The sequence below is a fragment of the Petaurus breviceps genome, unplaced genomic scaffold, assembly GCF_028583685.1.
Source record: "Petaurus breviceps papuanus isolate PSGF00001 unplaced genomic scaffold, PetGlider_PUasm1.0 207, whole genome shotgun sequence".
Lineage (NCBI taxonomy): Eukaryota > Metazoa > Chordata > Mammalia > Diprotodontia > Petauridae > Petaurus > Petaurus breviceps.
Window position 1 is genome coordinate 29,636,535 of NW_027185850.1, and position 15,586 is coordinate 29,652,120.

Genomic DNA, 15,586 nt, shown 5'->3' on the forward strand with positions numbered 1-15,586 from the left:
TTGTATTGTATTGTTATAGTTCTTTAAAGTTGGGGTTTTTTTTTTTTGGAGGGGGAAAGGTTAGGGCAGCTGAGGTTAAGTGACTTGCCCAAGATCACATGGCTAATTTTACATTAAAGTGTCTGAGGCCGGATTTGAACTCAGGTCCTCCTGACTCCAGGGCCGGTGCTCTATTCACTGTGCCACCTAGCCGCCCCATTCTTTACAGTTTTGATAGAATTTTCCTATTAATCCACCAGAACCAAGAGTTTTTCCTTTGGTAGTTTCTGTACAGCTAGTTCTGTTTCTTTTCTAAGATTGAATTATTTAAGATGTTTATTTGGTCTTTTGATTATTTTGTATATTTTTGAAGGTATTCCTCTATCTCTTTTCTTGTTTTGTTTTCATATGACTGTATAATAAGGCTTTTTTTTTTCTTTTTTTTTTGCCTTTTGGATGGCAGTTGGGGTTAAGTAGCTTGCCCAAGGTTACACAGCTAGTTTTTTTGTGTGGGTGTTAAGTGTCTGAGGCCTGAACCGAACTCGGGTCCTCCTGACTCCAGGGCTGTGCTTTACTCACTGTGGCACCTAGCCGATAATAAGGCTTTTTTAGTCGTGTTTACTTGTTGATTTTGTAATATTTTAACTACAAATCCAGTTCATTAATACTCTCCTGTTTTAATATATGGGGTTTTTTTTGCTGTTTTTTCCCTAAAGACTTCTTTATCTACATCCCACAAATTTCACAAATTTTAGTATGTTCTTGTCACATTGTCATTTTCTTTTGCATAATTATTGTTTTCTGTTATTTTTTTCCTTTGACATACCCATTATTTAGGATTTCATTGTTGTGTTCTTCTCAACCCTCACCCCTGCCCCTATGTGTCTCTATATTGCCCTTTGTATGGTAATAATTTTTAATTCTTTGGAAGCTACTTTACTCCATGTCTCATTGCCATGCAGCAATGGGTCTGTGTCTTTTGTTTATGTCCTGTCAACTGATGACCATTCTTACTGTTTTATGGTCTGTAAAGGACATATTTACTATTTCTGTCTTTTTACATTTATTTGCAGTATCCTATCAGTGCGGTGTTTTTTTTTTTTTAAGTTCCATGTGGTGTTTTTATATATATATATATAATTTTTTTTGTGGAGGGGGGAAGGCAGGGCAGTTGAGGTTAAGTGACTTTCCCAGGGTCAATCGGCTAGTAAGTGTCTGAGGCTAGATTTGAACTCAGGTCCTCCTTACTCCAGGGCCGGTGCTCTATTCACTGTGCCACCTAGCCACCCTGGTGTTTATATTCTTTATCTTGTAAATATTGTATTCTTGTAAATATCTATTTACAAGATGCTATAAATCTGTTAGCTCTAGTTTGTCCAATTCTGTATTTTCCCTTTGGTTTATCTTTCTATTCGACTATCTAAAACAGAGGGACAAGAAAATCTCCTACCACTATAATATTGCTGTCTTTGTCCTGTAATTAAATTAATTTTGTCTGTGATTTAGTAGGTACCATAGCAGAGAAGGCTTTATTTAAATGCCATACTAAGGTTTTTTGTCTAAGAGGTAGAAGGGAGCCACTGAATATTTTTTTGTATAGAGGAGTAACATGCAGTAAATCTGTATCCAGTTAGGTAGCTTGGAGAGACAAAAGACTGAAAAAAAAGAGTCTCCTTGGGAGACCATCTCAGTAGCCAAGGTTAGAGGTTAGAGGCTCCTGAAATAGGGTAGAGGCTGTGTGACTAGAGGGAGGGAGTAGGAAAAATGAAGATGAGAAACTGATGGATGGTGGTCCCCCAAAAGAAACATGGAACTTTTGAAGAGGGGAGGAGTTGGTGGAAAACAGAATGAGTTTCATTCTAAATATGTTTATTTTGAGTAGCCTATTGAGCATTCAAAGGAGAGGAATTTAGGAGAAAGAGGTTTGGGCTATAGGCATAGTTGTGGACATTGGTAAATCAGTGTACCATTCACCTCTTTATCTTTTGGTCAAATGAGATGAGTAATAAATGAAACCAGCATCTTATTAAGAACTGATTATATGGAAGACATTGAAGATATAGTTTAAAAAAACAAAACCAAATTCCTGTTTTCAAAGAGCTGATATTCTAATAGGGAAAATAGCATGTACATGAATGAATATAAAATATATACATAGTAGGAGGTGACAAGATGATGCCATAGTGCACAAATGCTGGGCTATGAGTCAGGAAAACTCATCTTCCTGAGTTCAAATCCAGCCTCAGACACTTACTAGCTGTGGGACCCTGGGCAAGTCACTTCACCCTATTTGCCTCCTCTGTAAAATGAGCAGGATAAGGAAATAGCAAACCACTCCAATTATCTTTGCCAAGAAATACCCCAAATGGTCTCACAGTCGACCACAATTGAAAATTAATGAGCAATAATATATACAAAGTAATTTCAGTGTAGGAGGCAGAATAAGCCCTAACTAGGGCAATGAGGAAGGGCCTCTTGAAAGAGGTGAAATTTAAACTATGCTTTGAAAGAGTCTGATGGGAGGAGGGAAGAGCTTTCACCAGGTCCCATACCTTGATGTATGACAAGGCTACCTCCTTTTCTGGTTTTACAGGTCCTCATTAGCACAAGAGACAGGGAGCACAAAGGACATTATCATTTTTGATCAGGTTGCAAGTGTGCTGAGCCTACTATGCATCCCTTTCTTTATTGATACCTGAGGATTTTATCTTACTAATTCCTTTAAGATCCTGATGTTCTGTCTCTCTGAGCTTTATAGATGCCCAATAAATATTGCTGTTTCAGAAGTGGAGACAAGTGACAGTGTTCCTCTCTCTAGACCTTCATACAACCCAGTCCACCTTCTTCTTGTGCAGTTCTCAGTAGGATGCATGCTTATCTGGAGCACTGAACTTACAGGTCAGACAGTATCCATCTTTCTTCTACTTTATTTATTTGGTAAAAACAGAACTGTCTCTTAGTAATCTGTGCCTGAATACAGGCAATACTATGTCTGTTTGCAAGTACTATCCAATTTAGAAGCTGGAACATTTAGGTAATTCAGAAATACTTGAATGGATCTTTGCCCTCGTGTCTCTGTTAGTTCTCTCTGGTAATGCAGATTGCAACCCATCTGTGCCTGCCCAACCTGTGCAGTTCTCGCATAAGTTCATAGAGGGTCAGTCCCAACAGTCTTAAGGCCTTTCTTGTTTGCTTCTGGGATGCCAGTGGAGTACGCTGTCTACTTGTCATGTGTCACATTGGTCACACGACCAGCTTATCAGTTCCTATCATGTAATTCCTTGATGACATTTTTCATTCTTGTTACTCCTCTTCATAGCAACTAATTGGTTATGTGATGTGACCTGCTCAACCCCTACCCCTACCCCCATGTGCCTCTCTATTGCCCTTTGTATGATAATACTTTTTTATTCTTTGGAGGCTACTCTACCCCATAGAGCTGCCATGCAGCAGCTACAATGTGGGTCACGGACCATTAATAAGAAAAGGAGGGGGAGGAATCATTCTTCCCATTTCTTGGTGAAAAGGTGCTAGACTCAAGAGGCAGGAGACACATTTTTAGCACTTGTTTTGCATTAACTATATTTGTTACAAGAAAAGAGAGTCAATGAATTACTTAAAAAAAAAACAAATAGAAGAGAGCAGAATAAAGTTCAGAAGGGAACACAACAATCTTTAGGTCCACACTAAGTTTAATTACACAGAAAGCCCCAAGCTATATGGGAGGGGAAGAGAGTATAAATAAGAAAAGTTCACAGTATCATATACAGTCCTCCTTTTCCATTATTCTTGGAGTATTGCACTGTTTATATTTGTTTATTAAATTCATAATAAAGAAAATTTAAATTTACAACAATCTTGTTGATTGCTCACTTATGTATGTGTTGTTCCCCAAGGGTGACAAAGCAATTTCTGTTTCTCCTTCCCTTGATTTTCATCTTAATGTTCTCCAGCATGCTTTCCCCCCTACACCTACCCACATTCCTCCCTTGTATGAATGCATCTTAGTATACGATGTCAGTCCACCTTCTTTTCTCTTCCCTTTGACCAATTTTTTTTCTTTTGAATAATGTATCCATCCAGAGCCATGCATAGTGTATTCATGAGTTTTATCCCACCAACCTACCAACCACTGCATTTCAGTGATCAAATTTATCTCCTTATATTAGTTCTGACTCTTCTTGCATTTTTCTTAAACATTGAGCATTTGTGTATAAATGTATTAAAATGTATTAAATGTATTAAACTGTAAGTTTTACTACTGATTCTTTCCTTGGATTTTGTCTCCTGTGAACTGGTTATCTCAATTTCTAGTCTTCCTTCATCGCAGTCACCTTCTATGAGACCTAATTTAACATACATGACAGTTTTCCTCCCCTAATACTTTTTATTTTAAAAGAGCCTTTTTTTTCAGCAGTTTAAGACAACTCTCTGAAAACCTTGTAAAAAATGATGCTGACTGAAGTGAGCAGAACCAAGAGAACAGCGTATGTAATGGCAATAACATCGAAAAGACAAATAACTTTAAGTGGCTTAAGAACTGTGTTCAGTGCAGTGACCAACCCCAATTTTAGAGGACATGTTGATAAAGTGGTTTAGACAGGTGAAACCATTTTGACTGATTATAGATCTCTTTAGGAAGGAGTCTCTTCAGTGTCTGAGGGATTGATTATAATAGGAGCATCTCAATGGCCTCACTATCCACAGGATCGGATCCCCTTCCATTACAGTTGCAGCAAATACATTTAGCAGGCATATGTTTTATTTTATGCTTAGCCTGATGTTTCTTATCAGAGGGTTTTTAAACAAGATTATTCTGTTATGCCTTCTAAAAAATCTTGAATAATTTTGCTGTGTGGATAAGAGATGACAATTTATTTTAAAAGAGTCTGTTAGGTGGTATTTTGTTCCACTAAATCAAATGCGTTTTCACAATCAACAAATAGTAAGCATAGTAAGATTTTTTTTTACATCTTTCAGTTAATTGTGGTATTGGTAAAGGTGTGCTCCATTGCTTACTGTCATTTACAAAAACCTGCCTGTTCCCTCCTAATACCCTCATCCAGGATTCCCTTAATTCATGCATGAAAGACTTCTGTTCAAAAGATTTTGTATAGATAAGAGAGTAGGCACGTATCATTCATTAGTTATTGGTATTTTCTCAGTTGCTCTCATTTTGGCATTATTTTGGTATATACTCTATTTTTCCACTTCTTTGGTAGCTTCCCCTTCTTTAGATACCTTGTATGTCTGTTTATCCCTCAGTGCTCTCACAATTGGGTCACCCATAGCATAGGTACTTGGGTCCTTTTAGGCTGCTTTTACTGTCCTTATTCTCTTTAGTGCCTCTCTTTTTCTACCTCCTATGAACACATCTAGGACTGGGATTTAGGGTCCAGGGATGATTCCACTTGCTATTCACATAGAAAAGTTTTTTGCAGATCTCTCCCATTTTTTTCTCCTGTTTATAATCCTTCCATTTTTGTCTTTGAAATTACTTTGGTAATGGCTCAATGGATATCTTGCCAAATATTCTTTAATTTGGTTTTACCATCAGTTATTTCTCTGTGCCTTATAAAACTGATACTGTTTATCATTGCCCATCATCCTTCCTTGTAAGAATTTCTAGATGAGTTTATATTTGAACCTGACATTATTTTTTTTTTTAAAGCAATCAGGGTTAAGTAACTTGCTCAAGGTTACACGGCCAGTTATTTCTGGGTGTGGTGCTGAGTATCTGAGCCCGGATTTGATCCAGGTCATCCCGACACTGGAGCCGGTGCTCTTACTCGCTGAGCCACCTGGCCGCCCCTAAGCAATTGGGGTTAAGTAACTTGCTCAAGGTTACACGGCCAGGTGTTTCTGGGTGGGTGCTAAGTGTCTGAGCCCGGGATTCGATCTCCAGGTCTTCTCAACACTGGAGCCTGTGCTCTTACTTGCTGTGCTACCTGGCCGCCCCACCTGATATTATTTTTGATGACCATCTCTCTATTTGACAAGTAAGTTTGCTGGACTCCTTTGGTGTCTTGGTGGCAATTAATTTAGATTGATGATATTTATGTGGATATCATTTCTGTGGTTCATTTTCTTTCTATCTTGAGTCTTCTGGTCTAACTCCTTAGTCCTTTTACTTTGAGGGGGGGGGTTCCCTTTTCTTTTTTTTATTTTCAACTTCTCTTCCCTCCATATTCAGTCTTTTTCACAAGTCCAACCCCCTCAATTTGCCTTTGCTATTTATTTCTGCTATTATTTGGTTTATGGTCTTCTTTTCTCTCTTGCTTCCCCCTCTTTAGCCTCTCACAGAGGCTGAAAGTAGAATCTGGACTTGAAGATTGTTTTGACTTTTCCTCAGTTTTTGTCCTCATATTTCTCCTCTCCAGTTTTGATCTCTGGCCTTCACAAATTCCTTTCACATTCACAGTTTCCTTCTTTTTGTCTTCCACAACCTTCTGCCACATCAAAGCTGGCAGTAGGATTTGAATACTTTCTGATTGTTTTCCTGAACAACTTTACAGATTTATCAAGAATGATAGATTAACAGTGATTTGGGAGAAGGCCAACAGAATCCAATTGGCTCTAGAAAATCCTAGGGATTTCCAAACCATGCATTTGCACTCTGGCCATCCTCCTCATCACCCTCCCAGAATAAACCCTTAATCACTGTATTCTAAGAGGAGAATTTTCACCTTGCCATGCCCAGAATCAGGCTACCAGCTCACTTCCCAGACATTTCGAAACCTTGTAGGACATGAAACTCCACCCCATTTGAGCTTCCTTTTGTGTGTTGTCTTCCCCTATTAGATTGTAAGCTCCTATGGCCAAAAGATTGTCTTGCTTGCTTGTATTTGTATTCTCTATGCTTGGCACAGTACCTTTTTTATACATTCTTAGAGCTGAAGCTTTCTCATTGAATAGCTGTCCAGCTGCAACATAGACATAGTCTTTCTGTCAGCTCACTTCTCAGGAGGCTGAGTCTCTGGATCAAGTTCCTTAAAAGATTGTTATGAGAGAAATGCCATAGAGATAAGTCAGCCAGGTGTTGATCAAGCACTTAGTAGGTATCCTATCTGTCCTCAAGGCATTCACAGGCTAATGGAGACCCTTGAAAGTAACTATTTACATATATGATCTATAAAGTAAATTAGACATTCTCTCAGAAGGAAGGCAGTAGCAGTGTGGGCAACAGGAAAAGTTTCCTGCAGAAGGTCAATGTTGAGCCGAGTCTTAAAGGAAGCTAGAGGGTATACGGAAGAAGGGGAAGCAGTGCCATCCTGGGGAGGAACTAGTGAAAAGGTGTGGACTTGGGAGATGAAGCATCCTCCAAGGGAGAGCCAGTTTCACTGGGTCTGAGAGTGTGCAGGGAAGGGAGGTTGTGAAAAGACTAGAACCAGTAGGAAAGGGACCAGGTTATAAAGGGCTTTAAATGCCCAACAGCACATTTTTTATTTGCTCTCAGATATAATAAGAAACCCCCAGAGTTTACCAATAAGGGGGAGGGACACGATTTGATCTTTAGGAAAAATCACTTTGGCATCTAAGTGGAGGATGGATTGTCATGGGGAGAGACTTGAGGCAGGAAAACCCAGATAGAAGGCTTATTGAAAGAGTACCGATGTGAGATGATGGGGACCTACACCAAGGTGATGGCAGTATCAGGGAAGAGAAGGGGGGATGTAAACAAGAAACGTTGTAAAGGTAGAAATAAGACTTGACAACATACTTGGGTGTGTGGGAGAGTGAAAGTGAACAGCGGTCGAGGATGGCACCAAAGTTGCAAGCCTGGGTGACTGGCAAGAAGGACGTTAATAGGAAATTTGAGAAGAGGAAAGGGTTTTTTTTTTGGAAAAGATAATTAGTTCAGTTTTGAACATGTTGAGTTTGAACTTGTGGGACATCCAGTTCAAGTTGTCCTGGAAGAAATTGGTGATGTGAGACTGGAGTTGAGAAGAGATAATAGGGTGGGATATGGAGATCTGGGAACCATCTTTATAGAGGTGAAAACTGAATCCCTAGCAAGGGATGAGATCAAGTGTGATAGTATAGAGGCAGAAGAACAGGGCACACAGAGCAGCCTTGGGAGACACCCATGGTTAGTAGACTTGGCATAAATGAAGTGGTACAACCAGCAAAAGAAACTAAGGAGCAGTTAGACAGGCAGGAAAGAAAACAGGAGAGAGCAGTGTCAGGAAAACCCAGAGAGGAGACAGGGTCCATGGTGTCAAAGTTTGCAGAGAAGCCAAGAAGGATGAGAAAAGACCATGAGATTTGGCAATTAAGAGAAACATGGAGGGGACTGTTTAAATTGAAATGACAGAGGAATCTAGGTGTGATGAGCTTTATTGGTGTTTGGAAACAGTTGTCCAGCCTCCAGCTACAGACCTAACAAAGGGTCTCCATAACAGTACCCTATTGTATACCACTCAAGGCATGAGGCTGGCCCTGAAATGGAGGACAGCACTGGGAAGCCCATGACTGTCCTATGAAGGTCAGGTCAGCATCTTTGGGGAGGGAGGGTGTTCCCAGAATATGACTTAGTGAAGAAAGGATACCCATGTCAGGGAGATCTACCCCCAAAGCAAAGGGCCAGAATGTTCTCCATCATCCTCTGTGCTGCTAACTGGAGCCTTTCCTCCTGACCTAGGACATATTGACTTGCCACATGGTCTCATGTTGTGAAGAAAGAATGTTAAAGTGAATAGAGCACCCTCCCTGGAGTCAGGAGGACCTGAGTTCAAATTTGGCCTCAGACACTTAACACAAAAACTTGCCATGTGACCTTGGGCAAGTCACTTAACTCCAATTGCCCTACCTTACCCCCTCCAAAAAATAAAAGAAAGCATGTTAAAAACTTACTACCAAGCATGAGAATTTTTTTTATGTGATCTCTATCCTTGTTTCAAGTCAACTTAAAACTTTTAATTTATTTAAGTAATCCCCAATATATGATTTGTTTTCTCTTAAGTAGTGGTGGCCATACTGTAACCTCACCCCACCAAATTATGTAGAATTCAGCCCTTTTTTTGCAGACTTCCCCCTAAAAGAAGAGTGGCAGATCCCATGATCATATGAGCTTGCATTCTCTGAGATGCCAGATAAGGCATCCTTTAAGATACTACAAATATTTGGTTGCTAATGAAGAAATTAAAATATTCATAGAAAGTTATAATTTAAAGGTCACACAGGTTTTTGTAATGCATTTTTCCAAAATTTCATTGCCTTACTTCCCTCTTCCAGATATCTTCAGTGGCTCTACTGTGTCTGTTGATAATATCTAAACTCAGGTGGATATTAAGTACATTCCATAATGGCAGGCCATTAGTAGAATAGGATGATTCCACACATTTTTGGGGGGGGGGTCAAACCTATGTGTTATCGATTATGCTATTAATATACGTTAGCGAGTTCATAACAGAAAGCTGCTATGGATTCATTGATACTTTAAAATGAGGGGAAGAGGGGAAAAGGAGCAAGCATTTATTAAGTCCCTGCTTTGTACCAGGAGCTGTACTAAGCACGTTGCAAATATTTTCTCATTTGAATATATATGTGTGTGAGAAAGTCAGGCCTTAGAAAATGTTTGTTCATTGTAAGACAAACAGCACACAGGAGGGCTGCTAACACAGGTTCACTCTTGATCGGGCCAGATGGGAAAAGGCACCAAGAAGGGATTAATAATCTTACTTTAGTCTAGTTTTCTCAGAAGAGGTTACTTATAATGGGAAGACAAACTCCTACAGCATTCCCTAATCATTCCCTTCTCACAGGGGCTGGCGAGGAGGGGCAGCCACCCCTATGTCTCCATGGGGGTCTTGATGGGGTCAGTTCGAGACAGGCACAATTTGTGCATCCTCTAAATCCCCTCAAGCCTCGATGGGGGCCAGTTGAGGCATACATAGATTCCCCCCAAGCCTTGACGGGGGCCAATCAAGGTATGCACAGCATTTGTGCATGCAACCCTAAGATTCCCCATTCACTGACCACTGACCACTTGTTTTATAGGGGCAACAGAAAGAATGCATATTGCCAGCAATAACCTTACAAGTTTATATCACCCCATCCCTGTATCTCACTGCGCAGTCACAGTGGATGTTTATATTATTTATCATTATGTAATGTTACACAAGTGTGATGGAAAAGTTTTGAGCCATAATTGTGGGAACTCATATCTAATACTTGGGAATAAGAGATTGTTATGGCTATGGATCCTGGGAAACTGAAGTCTAAGAGATAATAACAAAAACTTCATTTTACACGCACTAAAATCCACTTTATGGACACTAAAATTCACCTTACTTACACTCATTTATTATGATGGGTTATAAAGAGGTGACTTGTGCTGTTTTGCAACTTGTAGAGGTTGGAGTTTGATCTGGTTCCCTGTCAAGCTGGCTTCAGTTTAGATTTCAGTACAAAAAAGAAGCCCAAGTTCTTAATTGCTTTATCAAACAATTGTAGGTATTCAGAATAAAGTCAGCCTGGTGCTTTGATGCAAAGATGAGTTTTAAATAATTGTTACCGACAGGTCCGTGTTAAGGATGAATAAAGTACCAAAAAATAGAAAATCATTAGCATAAAACCCCACTGTTAATATATGCATATTTTTTTCAAGCAAACACAATAAAAAATATAATACTTGCTACACTTAGATATTGCCAAACACCTTAAAATAATTCTCTTGCCCTGCAGGAGCCCATGGTACAATAATTGGGAAACTACAGTATAGTGAACAGAGTGCTGCGCTGGGATTTGAAACACCTGACTTCAGATCCCACATTTAGGAATTGAGTAGTCTTGAATAAGTTGCTTGACCTTTCTAGACCTCAGTTTACTCAAATGTAAACGGGGATGATAATATTTACACAGCAAGGATTATTGTGAGGAAAGCCCTTTGCCAGCCAGAAATCAATATGAAAATGTAAGTTGTAGATCATGATTTAGTGGAGATAGAGTCCTGGCTTTGAGTAAGTAATAATAGGCCTAGGTTCAGAATTTGCCTCTGACACTTCCTAGCTATGTGGTTATGGACAAAACAGATATACTTCACCTGCTTTGGTCTGTTTGTTCAGTGCTAAGATAGGAGTTTTGGAGGTCTTAAGAATTGTCTGTGTGGAGGGGAGTGCTATTAAGGAAAGGGTAGAAAGGAGAGTTGGACCGGATGATTTCTGAGTTCCAGCAGTAATTTGGGGGGCGGGGAAAAGGCAGGGCAGTTGGGATTAAGTGACTTGCCCAAGGTCACACAGCTAGTTTTGTGTTAAGTGTCTGAGGTCACAGTTGGACTCTAGTCCTCCCGACTCCAATGCCAGTGCTCTTCACTGCACCACCTAGCTGCCCCCAGCAGTAATTTTTTAAAAAGTGAAATGGGAAGGCACAGTGATACCTGTGGTACCAAATTTGAGATGGTTCAGTGATTCATGATACATATTAAAAGCATGTTGTAAATCTTAAGTGCTGCATAAATAAATCAGTTATAATTGCTGTCAGTCAAAAGTCATTTTAAGTACTGGGGAACAAGTAAATTAGAGAGATGGTCCTTGCCCTAGGAGAGGCATGTCATTTAAGTTATAATGGGAGAAGTCATCACAAAGAAGGGAGTTGAAAAGTGGGGAAGAGGAAGGACATAAGGCTGTCCTTAAAAGGAGTTTCTAGGAGAGCCCCTGGGCAGGGAGCTCTTCAACCATGGGATCCTTTAACTTTTTCCTTTTTCTCACACTATGTCCCTTCTTCATCTGCTTTACCAAAGGCAGACTGAACTATTTAGTGCTCCACAGGTATGTGCCAAACAGCTGCTCTTCAACTATTCCTTTCCCTCCTATTAGGAAACTGCCCCACACCCCCTCCTCTCAAACCCAATGAAATGGTGCCCATTCTTCTTCAGAGTCTAACTCCAGTTATTACGATACTCTTCAACTACTCACCCAGAAATGTTGTCTCCCTCCCCAGAGCTTTCCTACCATCACTGTATCTGTCAGATAACTTGGTGCCTCAGTGGAGAGAGCCCTGGACTTGGGAGTCCAGAACACCTGGGTTCAAATTTCACCTTAATCACTAGATGTGTCACCCTGGACAAGTAACTTTACCTCCCCACTCCAAGATTCCTCATCTGTGAAGTGGGGATGATAATAGCCTCCCCACCAACCACCCCACAGCTAATGCCAGTAAAATGAGATGATACATAAAGAGGTTGGCCAACCTTGAAGGGTTATATAAATGCTACCTAGTAGTAATAGTCAATGAAAAATTTTTTTTCCAATTCCAAATCCTCTTTATCCACCCTATCCCTCACCCATTGACAAGTTAAGAAATACTATACCCTTTCTATATATGAAGTTGGGAGTGAAGATAAGTAAAAAGAAAATCTGTTTCAATATGTACTCGGAATTCATCACATCTCTCGAGATGGATAGTATTTTTCATCATGAGCCTTTTGGAACTGTCATGGATCATTATATTGATCAGAATTGCTAAGTCTTTCATAGTTGATTATCTTTACAGTATTACTGTTACTGTATACAACATTCTCCTAGTTCTGCTCACTTTAGGATTCATCAGTTCATACAAGTCTTACCAGGTTTTCCTGAACTAATTCTCCTCCTCCTCCTCCTCCTCCTCCTCCTCCTCCTCTTCCTCTTCTTCTTCTTCTTCTTCTTCTTCTTCTTCTTCCTCTTCCTCTTCCTCTTCCTCCTCCTCCTCCTCCTCCTCCTCCACCTCCTCCTCCTCGTAGAGCAATTGTGGTTAAGTGACTTGCCCAAGGTCACACAGCTAGTTTTTGTGTTGTGTCTGAGGCCGGATTTGAACTCAGATCCTCCTGACTGCAGGGCTAGTGCTCTATTCACTGCACCACCTAGTTGCCCCTTTGATCATTTCTTATACCAAAGTAGTACTCTATCACAATTGTGGACAGCACTTGTTTAGCCTTTCCCCAGTTAATGGGTATCTCCTATCTCCTTAATTTCCAATTCTTTGCCACAACAAAGAGAACTGCTATAAATATTTTTTTTTACATATAGGTCCTCCCTTCTTTGATCTCTTTAGGATATAGACCCAGTGGTAGTAATATTGCTGAGTCAGAGTATGCACAATTTTATAGTCCTTTGGGTATCATTCCAAACTGTTCTCCAGATTTTTCATAGCTCCACCAGCAGTGCATTAGAGTGCCTCAATCAGCATTCTTTAAAGGCTTACTATGTAAGGTACTGTGCTAAGTGCTGGAAATACAAGTAGAAGGATAAACAGCCTCTGGCTTCAAGGAGCTTACATCCTAATAAAGAAAGACAGCACATAAAAGGAAGCTGAAAGGGGCAGGGAGACAAACATACCCTGAGTGAAGAAAAGAATGAGATATGACTGACTTGGACAGTCTTCTGGGAAGAGCCATCCAGTCAGATCCAATTCATTTGCACTTATTTCTTATTTTGAATTCTAGAGACTTTGGCATATGTTTCCATTCAGGTCTCTCCATTGCTTCATTGTGGTATGGAGGTAACCCTGAGTTCTCAATAGCTCTGCCAGCAGGTCCTGCCAACTTGGAATGACTTTGAGTTCCAGATTGCTATATATCCATTTGTCCATCTGTAACCTGATTTAGCTGATTTCAGAAGGATTACTACCAGTTTGGCTGTAAAATATAATTTGGTCACAGCAGCTCTGCAGGCCATCATCAAAGGTGTAGATGGAGTATTTGGAATGAGGAGATGGAGTACAGTATCTATTGACAAAATCATAGATCCTTGGAGAATTGAGGACATATATGCCACCTCTCCTTGTTGAACTCTGTCATGTAGAGCACAGCAAGCTCATTTTATTTCTTATTATATCTACCTCAGACTAGTACAATACTCTGCATGTGGTAGGTGCTTAATAAATATGTAGTTGATATAACTAACTCTGCATAGAGTTTTGTTTTTATTTTTGCTTTTTTGGAGGGGGGGAATGCAGAGCAGTTGGGATTAAGTGACTTGCCCAAGGTCACACGACTAGTAAGTGTAAAGTTTCTGAGGTCAGATTTGAACTCAGGTCCTCCTGACTCCAGGGCTGGTGCTCTATTCATTGCGCCACCTAGCTGCCCCTCTACATAGAATTTTGTAATTCTTACTTTTTGATAAAGCATAATTTTGATAACAGCAAATGTCTAAACCAGAAACAAAGCTGAGGAGTCTTGATTTGCAACCCCTTGTTTGAGTCATTTTCACTATACTCCTACTTATGATGCTGTAGCTTAAATGAGTTGTAATTCTTTTGTATAAGTTTTGTTTTCTGTCTCATCTTTGTTTCTAGACCAGTTGAGTTCTGTGGCTGTTTTGAAGATTGGTTGGTGATGGAAATGCACTGGATACAAGAAGCAAACTCTACCTTGTTGCAGTAGAAGCATTCTCAGCCTGCCTCCTGACCGTGCTTCCAGTGTTGGCCAGGAGGAATGACAAAAATCTCTAATTGAAGAGAAGAAAACATCACTTAGGAAACTTTTTCTTCCCTAGATTTCAGGGTTTTAATTTTGTTTTCACTTTATAAATGGTCAACATTGAAGAAGTAGACGATACCTCTGGAAGCATTCCACTCCCAGTCTAGCATTGAACACAAGTGTGTTGTCCAGAATCTTCACAAAACAAAGCAGATTTCTGCCAGATTGTTTCTGCTCCAAGGCAGTCCCAAGATCTTAAGGCTACAGTAGACACGCACATACACACATACGCTTTTTTAGCAGCTGTATGATTAGGGATAATGAAATTAATATTTTAAATGCACTCTCATGTGGATGTTTCTCAATTGAGTTGACTCTCCAAGTTCACAGTTTTCTATTAATTTAGCTTTTTATTTTTCCTCTGCCACTTACCTTTGCTAACACATGACCACATTTGTCTTGCTAGCCATGGCCTTGCTATGAATAGCATTGGTACCAACTCCCTAGATCCTAATGTACTATCTGCTTCAGCAACAACATAGTGCCCACTCTGAAGGCAGGTGAATGAGCTGAACCAGAGGTGTGTGGTTCCCCCCTCCCTTTTTTTTAAATGTAACCAGACACTTTTTTCTGTTCCCCCCCTCCCCCTCCCCCCTTTATTTGGGTAAGTGTGAGAAACAGAGTAGTTTAAAATGAGCAACTGAGGGTGCAGAGGGCTGGTCAGCACAGGGCGTGGCTTTTGGTGCCTCACGTAGGCGTGCTGCTGCCCAGGCCACCCCAGACCCTCTTGACAGAAGGATAACGTGGAAGACCCAGCTGGACCAAGCATACGGAGTTGGAGGACCAGGACCGCAGAGGTTACACTCTGGGGTAAATATTCTCCATGTCCTTGACTCTTTAAAAAAAAAAAGCCTGTGGATGTGCATGTGCAAATGGGTGTCCAGATTGGGAGGCAGCATTAATGTATCTGCAGGCAGGGCTCGAGTAACAGGCCGCAGATTGTACACGTCTCTCCAGGGAAAGATACTGGAAGATCCTGAAGGACATTGATGGCAACAGGAAGCAGAGCCTTCTACTTGATTAAGCTGTCCCTGTATTCCTGGGAATTTTTTTTTTTTTTTTAGTTTAGCATCAGTCTTAATCCTGACATACTGCACATTTTGACAAGTCATATGCTTTAGTCTCGTGTCTGCAGCATCAACCTTACAA

At 40.3% G+C, this 15,586-nt stretch overlaps 2 protein-coding genes across 5 annotated transcripts in view; one reads left to right on the plus strand and one right to left on the minus strand.

Annotated features, from left to right (window-relative positions):
- The window catches only part of LOC138165029 (nuclear autoantigenic sperm protein-like), a 570,370-nt gene that overhangs the window by 342,447 nt on the left and 212,337 nt on the right, over positions 1-15,586 (minus strand). The gene's annotated exons all lie outside the window — the stretch shown is intronic.
- LOC138165024 (vasculin-like protein 1) overlaps positions 1-15,586 on the plus strand; it is an 80,738-nt gene that overhangs the window by 16,168 nt on the left and 48,984 nt on the right. For 3 of the 4 annotated variants that reach the window (XM_069093087.1, XM_069093090.1, XM_069093088.1), the window contains exon 2: positions 14,254-15,247. The gene's annotated coding sequence lies outside the window, so the exon portion shown is untranslated. Of the gene's footprint in view, positions 1-2,737; positions 2,878-14,253; positions 15,248-15,586 lie in introns of all 4 variants that reach the window. The other variant, XM_069093089.1, reaches the window with a different exon arrangement.